This window comes from Coptis chinensis, chromosome 3 (assembly GCF_015680905.1).
Source record: "Coptis chinensis isolate HL-2020 chromosome 3, ASM1568090v1, whole genome shotgun sequence".
Taxonomy (NCBI): Eukaryota; Viridiplantae; Streptophyta; class Magnoliopsida; order Ranunculales; family Ranunculaceae; genus Coptis; species Coptis chinensis.
The window spans coordinates 13,746,301-13,756,202 of NC_141458.1; the positions used below are offsets into that span (position 1 = coordinate 13,746,301).

Here is a 9,902-nt window from a genome sequence, read left to right on the forward strand (position 1 = left end):
GAGGGGCATCTGTAGAGGCCATATTCTTGACATAGAAGGTTATAGGTGATAAGTGGGCCGTAAGTAAGTTAAGGTGGAGGAGACCTAATGCTGGTGATCATGTCCGCTGAATGCCAACCACTGGGAACTGCTAGAAACTACCGCGACAGGTGGGAGGACAGACGACGTAGGATCAAGGAGGGATCAACGAAGGGTAAGAGGCAGGTGAGAAGATACAGAATTCCAACTGCTCGAAACTGCCTTGACAGGTGGAGGGACCGAGGACGCTAGATAGAGGAGAGATGAACGACGGACAGGAGGCAGTTGAGAGAGAGGGGGAGTGAAGTATAAAAAGAGGGAGAAGGAAAAGGAGAAGAGGAGGAAAAACAGATTTGTTAAGAGAGAACACATTATATTAGAGAAAAGACATTGAATTAGAGAAGACCATTAAATTTGTTAACACAATGGGAACACAAGTGTCCTTTTTTTTGTAAGGGCTGGCTTAAGGGCTGAAACCCCTACCATTTTATTAAATAAATAAATGAAAATGAACTTACAATAGAAGAAAAAGAAACAAAAATAAATAAAATAAATAATAAATAAAAAGAATAAAAGTAAAATTAATTATTTTAAGCACAAAAGCTAAAGATCACGACGATGTGGAGGACGACTATTATTTTGAGATTGCCTCTTTGGCATCTTAGCATCATATTTAGCCTTCTTCGAAAGGCTTATTTTGTGACTTCAACAAAACAGTATAGGCACCTTCAGTTATTAACTCCAACCGCTCGTTCCGACGATCGTCATCTACCATATGAAAAGGACAAGTTGTTTGTTTTATCATAATGAGAAGGACCAGAGAGATTAATTATCTCGGTTATCAGTTTTTTCAAGTTTTTCTTCTTCTGGAATATTTCCCCAATGTGTTGGAATTTGAGATGAGATATCAGGAATCAAAATTCACAAGTTATGTCATCTTTCTCAACAACACCAATTTGAGTCTCAAGTATTTTTCGGGAATCAAATGAGTCATCGACAATTTCATTATGTGTGTATCAACGTGTTATCTGAACTTAAATTTCCAACTAACAGTGATATCAAATCATTACTATAGGTGGAGCTTGAGTAGTACAAGTTAGTGCATGATTCTTCACTAGATTTTGTTTTCGACACAGTATCCCTCAAAAGAGAGTCCTCCACCAATCTATTATCTCATCATCTTGAAGAATCCCATTATTGTTAACTCTATCTAACGCCTCAAACCTATTTATAGTAACTGATGCTTCTTCACTATGCACATCATGATTGATTTTGTTGATGCCATCATTTTCACCCTTTTCATTATGCTCCTTTTGTACTAAAGATTGTGTGGAGCGTTGGCTGCATGTTCTTTTGTAAGTCAACCATCTCGATTTGTTTTATGTTTTCGAGCCTATCGTCTTTTGGCATTATGATTAGCAAACTCGCCAACAACAGGTTGTTTGTTTATTACTTCGACATCTTTCTCCTTTAAGTGCTACTCTAGCGTCTTCTCAGCTCCCTCTTTTACATTCTTCATACTAGCAGAGTAATCTAAAATTTGTGTCTGCCCAGAAAAAAAACATTTAAATAGCTGTTAATGATTTGGGCAGTAACACCAATAGCATGTAAGTTGCACCAGTGCTTCAGGTGCACCAAACTCTTTTCCAATGAACAACTTTACCCAACAGACGATTATTACAAAAGAAGCCTTTTCAAATAATCTATCCCAACATCACAATTATTACAAAAGAAGCCGCTTCAAATAATCCATCCCAACATCACAATTATCACCTAGAATTGTAAGCATATCATCGTTAGCATATGGATCATCACCATTTGCAATGCTTAGCAGAAAAGCGGAATAAGAAGGATAACCAACATTTAGACATATATAACTTTAGAACAGATAAATGCCTCCTAACCATTCTTAGAAAAGTTCTACCACTTGCATATGATTTTACACCCACATGCAAACACCCTCCATATATTATCCTAGTGCCTGTTTGAGACTTGTATCCCCCAACCAAACTCATAGAGCTAACAATGTGTACGCTAATTAAGGGATATTTGTATTGACCAGGAATAACTCATATATGTAAGTATAAAAGGCCTAATTTGTTGAAAGGTAGAACTCTAAAAAAAAATTAGAGTGCCATGGTTTAAAAGTATCCCAACACTCTAAGAATCCTAACTAGACTACAAAATGCTTAGGAGAAACTTATAAAAGAGTTGATATGCAAAATAGAAAAGAAGACTACCTGTAGCCAAAAGTAACAATTAGCAAAAGCCATGCAGGATGCATGAATCTTCAGAGTGAATGTATAGCTTTTTCCTGCGAAAGAAGGTGGGGCGTTATTAAAAAAGAAAAAGAATAGAAGAGCATAAACATCATTTCATAATTAGAAAGAAACCAATTAAAAAAATGACAGGACACCAAGACAACAAACTAACTACTACATATCTTGAAGCAAGTACAGTAAAATAAATTGGTGAAAGAAGCATAGAGATCCAAAAGAAAATGGAAGCTCCGTGTTATTAGCGAGTTCAACATTAAGAAAAACCACGTTTATTGAAGCACATAAATGAAAACCCCCAAAAATGTGGAATTCTTGAAAATGAAAAGGCTACGTGAGGAGGCCCTTTCAACATTTTACAAATTGATTGACCAACACATCCCTACACACACGGAAAACACTTCAAATCAAAATAAAAATGGAAACAACCTTTTCACAAATTCTTTGAGTAAAAGCTTAAAGACTTGGTGAAGTACAGAGAAAAGTTGGCATAACATAATATTGATATGCGTCACATAAAGCGAGCCTTTACAACTTGGTGATGAAAAGACGATCACAACCTTTCTAAGAATTTTGAGGAAAAAAAGCACAGTATTGAAATTGAGAATTGAAGTAGGAAATTAATAGGCAAAGTAGTGAAATAAAAATAAAACCAACGTATTAGCCAGTGAGAAATTAAACAGATTGATCAATGAATTCCATTATTAACAGATTTGATCAGTGAATTCAAATTTTTGACATATTAATATATCTTAAGTAGTGCATTTCTTAAGAATGTGTTCACCAAAGACTATGGTGTATAATTCAACATAAATTACAATAGATAAAATCCACCACTGCGAAAAAAGATTTAACTTACATGACGCTAGAGTAAAGGGACTAATGTGGTAGAAACGGTTGTTCCTTTCCTGTCAGTAAAAACAACATTGTTCACAAAATTTTGTTAGAAAGAGAAAGAGATTTGATGATGAAATTCAATGTGAAATTCAAATAGGAAAGAAAAAAAAAATGAAAAGTATGGAACTGAAAAAGTTAAGAAACAGCAGTACGTTATAATAATTAAATGATGGAAGTGCCTTAAATTATCTTTAGCCAAATTCCAAAGGCCGGTTTAGACTAATTAATAAACTGGATGAAGAGATAATCAGAAAAGAAAAAAAATCAAAAGAACAGAGACAGCGGATGTAATACTCACACATTCTCCAATCTCAAACATAAGGATGCAACTCTTAGAAGCGCGTAAGACATCCAGTATGACTTTTGTCATTATCCATTCTTGAGTGTTTTGTAAATAATGGAGATCCAAATGATGATAAGAACAAATGGAAAGAGAGCGACCGCGAACAGATAGGGTCGAGAGAACCAAACTCTTCAATATGCAACTAAATACGGAAGGCCAAGAGAAAAAAACCCCATTAAAATTCAATGTGTTGCATTCGTTGAATGAAGGAAAAGCCTGACGTGAGAGGGATAGATAGAAGAGAGAGAGAAAAAGAGAGGCACACTGTTTGGAAGGAAATAGTGGGGAAGAAAGCCCACACCGTTTCAAGCCGAAGGGTAGCATCATTTTCGGGTAGATAATTTGGAAAATATTTTCGGGTGGATAATTAGGAAATGTTTTTTATTCTAACTTGTTGAACCAAAAAAACGGGAGTTCAATTTCTTATTAGAACTAGCATTCTGGGCACGCTCGATGAGCGTGAACTGGAGAGGTGGTCTCGAGTAATCGCTTATATTTAACCGAGAACGTTGGCTCTGGTATTTCGCAACGTCGGTTGACATGTGCTGTAGAGCATAGACATATCAAAAAAATTGAATTTTTAAACAAAAAAAAAAAAAAATCATTGTGTATCTCAAATACATGGCAGCAAATTAAAGAAAATGGTGATTATACATGATAAGAGAAAAAAGGGTAGAGATATGATATCAGAACAGAAAGGATGAAGCCTAATGAACTGCATACCGCTTCAAGCTGGCAAATGATCCGAGCAACGACACCGATCCCATACAGAAAAAGCACCTAGAGTCTTGCAACTGAAATACAATTTGTTGTTTTAGTTCCTAGTATATATTCATTTGGCAGTTCAAATGTACAACTGAACTGGGCCATTTGTTCAAGTGTGGTCCAAACTTGTGAAGGCAATGGTTTTATGTTCCAGAATACAAAAATGCATCTGTAGCCTTCTAGCTGCAAAATAGTCAATCCTTATTATTCAACAAAGTAATGGGTGAGTTTCTAAATAGATATATATAGAGAATAATGTCAACTGTTCCCACATGCTAGAGTAAATGCCTCAGTTCCTCCTAACATATTTTTTGTGGATCTTACCAGAAAATTGTTCTGTAGATTTGCTTAAGTAGAACTGCTCCTTCGAACAAATATATTCATCTAATGTCCATTAGAGGTTATTATTTCTGAAACAAAACTTTGACACCTACAAATAAGATTGTATTTAGTTGCATCAAATAAGTCGACAGAGGCATTACCTTCTAAAATAATCACTTACCATGAACCTCGCCCAACTGCATGTAGGATATGGACTTGGGAAAATCTCAAAAGTAAATGATATCGCATCAGTACACCTGCAGAAATAACATGATTCAAATAATCAACAGCATGGATTCTTTCAAATATAACCCTCAATCAAGATAACCCTCAATCAAGATCCGAACATATTTGATTGGTTGAATGTAGTGATTTCTCGCATAATCAAGTTCAGTAATTCCTTGCAATTCATCAAGCGAAATTAGAGGTGGGAAGATGGTGGAATAGTGGGGATTCATAAAGACCGGCTGAATTTTTGTCACATATATACCCTCAATAAATCACACTGGGGTTACCATTTAAATGACATCTATACCCTCAATAAATATAGGAATTAACATTTTATGTGCGGATCAGACGTCCGTAAATAGAAAATAGCACTGGGGTTAATTCAGGAAAAGAAAAAATCCAGTCGACCCAAATTATACTGTTACTCGAGGAGTTATCTTTACAGAGTAAATAAATGACACTGGGGTTACCATTTAAATGACATCTATACCCTCAATAAATATAGGAATTAACATTTTATATGCGGATCAGACGTCCGTAAATAGAAAATAGCACTAGGGTTAATTCAGGAAAAGAAAAAATCCAGTCGACCCAAATTATACTGTTACTCGAGGAGTTATCTTTACAGAGTAAATATAACCCTCAATCAAGATAACCCTCAATCAAGATCCGAACATATTTGATTGGTTGAATGTAGTGATTTCTCGCATAATCAAGTTAAGTAATTCCTTGCAATTCATCAAGCGAAATTAGAGGTGGGAAGATGGTGGAATAGTGGGGATTCATAAAGACCGGCTGAATTTTTGTCACATATATACCCTCAATAAATGACACTGGGGTTACCATTTAAATGACATATATACCCTCAATAAATATAGGAATTAACATTTTATAATGCGGATCATACGTCCGTAAATAGAAAAAATAGTTAAGGGGTTAATTCAGGAAAAAAAAAATCCAATCGACCCCAATTATACTGTTACCTCCAAGGAGTTATCTTAACGGAGTAAAGATCTATACCCTCAATAAAAAAAGGAATTAAAATTTTTGTGCGGATCGACGTCCAGTAAATAGAAAATAGCAGGGGTTAATTCAGAAAAAAGAAAAAATCGGTCGACCCAAATTATATCGTTTTCGAGGAGTTATCTTTCTGAGTAAAGATAAATGACATAGGGTTACCATTTAAATGACATCTATACCCTCAATAAATATAGGAATTAACATTTTATAATGCGGATCGGGACGTCAAAATAAATAGAAAATAGCACTGGGGTTAATTCAGGAAAAGAAAAAATCCAGTCGACCCAAATTATACTGTTACTCGAGGAACAGAATAAAGATAGACGAGTGATCTTGAAGAGAACACTTGGTACAAAATTTGGGCAGTCGTTCATAACAAACATCTTGCAAGAAACCCGTATATTAAGGATTGGAAATCCTTAAAGTAGGGTCACACCCCGAATCTCAATAAATCGGATAACACTCCTTGTAGCTAACTCCTCGATATTCGAAGTGCCAAAACACTCTCAAATATTTTTATGGGAGATAGGTGTGCTTTCAGTCCTCGAAAATCGAGAAGTTAGGAAAGGGGCCGGTTAAACAAACTCTATCTATTGTGACTCCAATCTAATGCCAAATCCTGACCGTCCAATTGTAAACTATCTAACGCATGAGATCTATTTTCTGGACCCAAAGAATTCTAGCAGGACAGTTTCAGTATTGAAGAAAAAACTCAAAGAACCACAAACTCAAAGAACCACTACGCACTCATCTTTTCCAACTCTCTTCTCATCTCCATCTCAAACAGCCGACAAATAAAACTTCCCAACTCCGACTTCTTTTGGAATACCACTACTAAAGTCGCCTCCAAACTCTTCATTGTAGTCTCCCTCTTTTAATCACCTCTCGTTTCGGGTTAAATATAAACAGAAAAATACCATTTTATTTTTCATTTAATTTGGAGTTCAAGATTTATGAGCAAATTTTGTTCAATTCATGTTTTAATTGTGTGGTTGCTTGAGTTTCACAATGAGTTTAAGGGTTCGGATGTTATGGTTGATTATCAAGTAAAACCATTTTTTGATTTCAAGCTTTCAAACACAATTCATAAGGTGCGACCATTGTCACCAAATACGGGTTTAAAACGCGTTTAAAACCCGAGATATTGCCAATGTGTCTGGTTCCAGTTTAAAACCCGGGTTTTTCAACAAAACGCGTTTTAAACGTTTTAAACCCGTTTTAAACTTAAAAAACGTTTAAAACCCGAGATTTTGAAAATCTCCCGTTTAAAACTTTTTTTTTTTTTTTTTAAAAGAAAACGCTAGAAAAGAAAAGGGTTATGGAGTTTACCTTTTTGAAGAGTGGGCGTTAGATTGACTTATTGAGACCGTTCTATTTTGCTTTGGACTATTAATAATTAATTGAAAATTTTAAAGTTATTAACTTATTTGTAGTATTTAATTATGCCATTATGGTTGGTAATTAGTAGTATCTTATTTTGAATAGTGTTTTGGCACTGAATCTAAAACTTCTAGTATTTGGATGAGTTATGATAATTTGATACTTTCATGTATTTGAATTTTCTTTCATTTGTATTATTATTATTTTTATTTTATGTGTCTCTTTTTTTTTTTTTCCACTTTTATAGAAAATCAAACTCCTTATCTATTATATTATTTATCATCGGTTTTACCGTTTTTTTACGATATTATCGTTTTAAACCCGCTTTTACCGCTTTTAAACCCGTTTTTTATGCCCCCGTTTTTTTACGCTTTTTTTTTTTTCCGTTTTTTCCCGAGACGCGTTCCGTTTAAAACACGAACTAAGTTTTTTTCAAGTATACCGTTTTAAACCCGTACCGTACTTGGTGACAATGGGTGCGACGGTAAGTTTGTTCATTTAGGTGATTTATTTTGTTTTAGTGCTCTCATTTGTAATGGTTGTTTCATTTCTACTGGTTGTGTTATACCATGGAGTTCCTTATCAAGATGGGTGTTGGAGTCTTACTTGGAGAAAGCATTTGTATTGTACTCACATGAACTTGGATATGAATATGAAGTTGTACAAAGTAACGCCACATGGATTTTGAACATATATAGGGAACACAGTATGTACTTGATCAAATGCCCGTGAGGGATTTTTATGGAGTTTTTACTTATTTGCAAAGTTGAGATTGTTTTGTTTGATGTTTTTTTAGTTGGTGGATCTTTAGCTCAAATGGTTGAGCACTTTGGAGACATCCAAAGATGATGGTGGTTCAAATCCACTAAGATCCTTTAATTAGTAACAAAAATTTAATAAGATCGGTGTTGGAACGATTTAAATTTTCTGTCCAAGAACTAGTAACGTGTGGGAATGTTTGTGCTGGAATATAGTTGCTAGCGTCGCCGTGTTGCAATTGGTAATCTTATGACTGATAATGTGGCCTAGAGAATGCGTTAAACACCCGAGCAACCTGGAAAAATGCTTGGTGATGAGGATATTCTCATTTATCAGCATAAACAACATGCCTTACACAAAACAATGCTATTGAACTCCCTATCAATACTGAAGAAAATAATAGAGCTACTACTAAACAAAACAAAGCTGCTAAATTCATCTATTGAACTAAATGTACGAGACCACATTGACTTCTCAAAATTACGATTGTCGCAATCCTCAGTTACAAATTGGTACCCAAAAAAATATCTAAGCAAACTGCCTAATACAAAATACCTAAGACAACTTGCTATCAAAATTTATTCACCAATGTCATTCTTCTAGAAATCTGCCACCAAAATCTACTACCACAAAGTCACTCCTAAGAAATCTGCTCCAAAAGTTTGTCGACATAGTGACACCATCTCAATTCAAAGCTCCACCACCTGCTATTAAGCACATATTAAATAATAGTGATGACAAAAGGAACTTAAAAAAAAAATGAAAGAAAGAAAGGTTCTTACTTTGTTCTATAGCTTCAGTTAAACATTTGTTTTACTTATATGGAATCCGTGGACAATTCCTTTTGTCATGGGTTGTTTTCTGATTGCATTGTCCACATGTCCTCAAACCTTTCTCCTGAGAGATTTCGATTGGCTTTTTATGTCTACCGACCTGTATCTTTCTTCCTCCCTTTTCTTTGTGAAATATTTGGGTTTAAAAGCAATAATTGGGAGACATCAATCGGAGGCTCTTGTTCTTCATTATCTTCAATTGGTGAAGGCACTTGCACCTTTTTGTTGCATCGAGCATAACATAACTTTCAATCAGTGTGGTCATGGCATCAATGAACATTTTAAACTTCTCATTATCTCTCGCTGCTTCATAAACTACTTGATTGGCCACAAAGAAACCGTGTGTATGTCTTAACACCTCTGATTCTTGTGCACTACTCACTATTGCACTCCCATCCAAGACTCTATAACAGTTTGCTCCTTTCATCCATCTTCTCAAAATAAAGTGTTTCGATATTTCATCAAAGTCGTAGTGGATAAGCAACTTCAAAAGATGTTGGCAAGGAATCCCCATGAATTCAAAAAACTTGCATTCACATGTGCCCATATTAGTTTCTCGATTAAAGTTAACATTCCAAACTCTCTGGCCTTTATACTTTCTCGACGTCATGGTGTAAGACTTGAAGTTGATATCAGGTTTTTCAGTTAGAAGTTTGTAGTCTTGGGCTTTAAACCATTCTTCTTTAAACTATACACACTTCTTGTGAACACTTTTGATGCATTCTTTAGTAGATATTCCTGCCTTCCCACAATGCGGTCTTTATGTTCAGTTTCATAGTTTTCTTCTCTTTCTCTTTGTGCAATTCTTCGCAAACACCTCTCATTCTGGTAAACAAATTTCTGGAGATTAGTGTCAACTGTAAAGTATTCTTTGTAAAAAGAATTCATAGATTCGCTGCGCCCCGTGGTATTTATTCCTACATAAAAAGTGTTTAAGTGATATACTGGAACCCATTTTGCTCGAATTGCATACATTGTTTGTAGCCACTTATTTTCCACCAAGTCATTCTTCTGCAACATCTCTTGCCACAACATTTCAAATTCACTTACACTATAAGTCCT

At 35.1% G+C, this 9,902-nt stretch overlaps 1 long non-coding RNA gene across 6 annotated transcripts; it reads right to left on the bottom strand.

The window, feature by feature from the left end:
* Positions 1-1,442: 1,442 nt before the first annotated feature.
* On the bottom strand, positions 1,443-5,095 carry LOC147508080 (uncharacterized). Of its 6 annotated transcripts, none has more exons than XR_015217886.1 (7): positions 4,802-5,095; positions 4,624-4,729; positions 4,258-4,482; positions 3,490-4,079; positions 3,154-3,202; positions 2,259-2,332; positions 1,443-1,791 (listed from the first exon to the last, which is right to left on the bottom strand). It is a non-coding gene; the product is annotated as an uncharacterized LOC147508080 (long non-coding RNA). The 6 variants fall into 6 exon arrangements; XR_015217889.1 differs by having other exon boundaries at positions 3,490-3,676; positions 4,258-4,328; positions 4,802-5,094; XR_015217887.1 differs by having other exon boundaries at positions 4,258-4,328; positions 4,802-5,094.
* Positions 5,096-9,902: the final 4,807 nt, after the last annotated feature.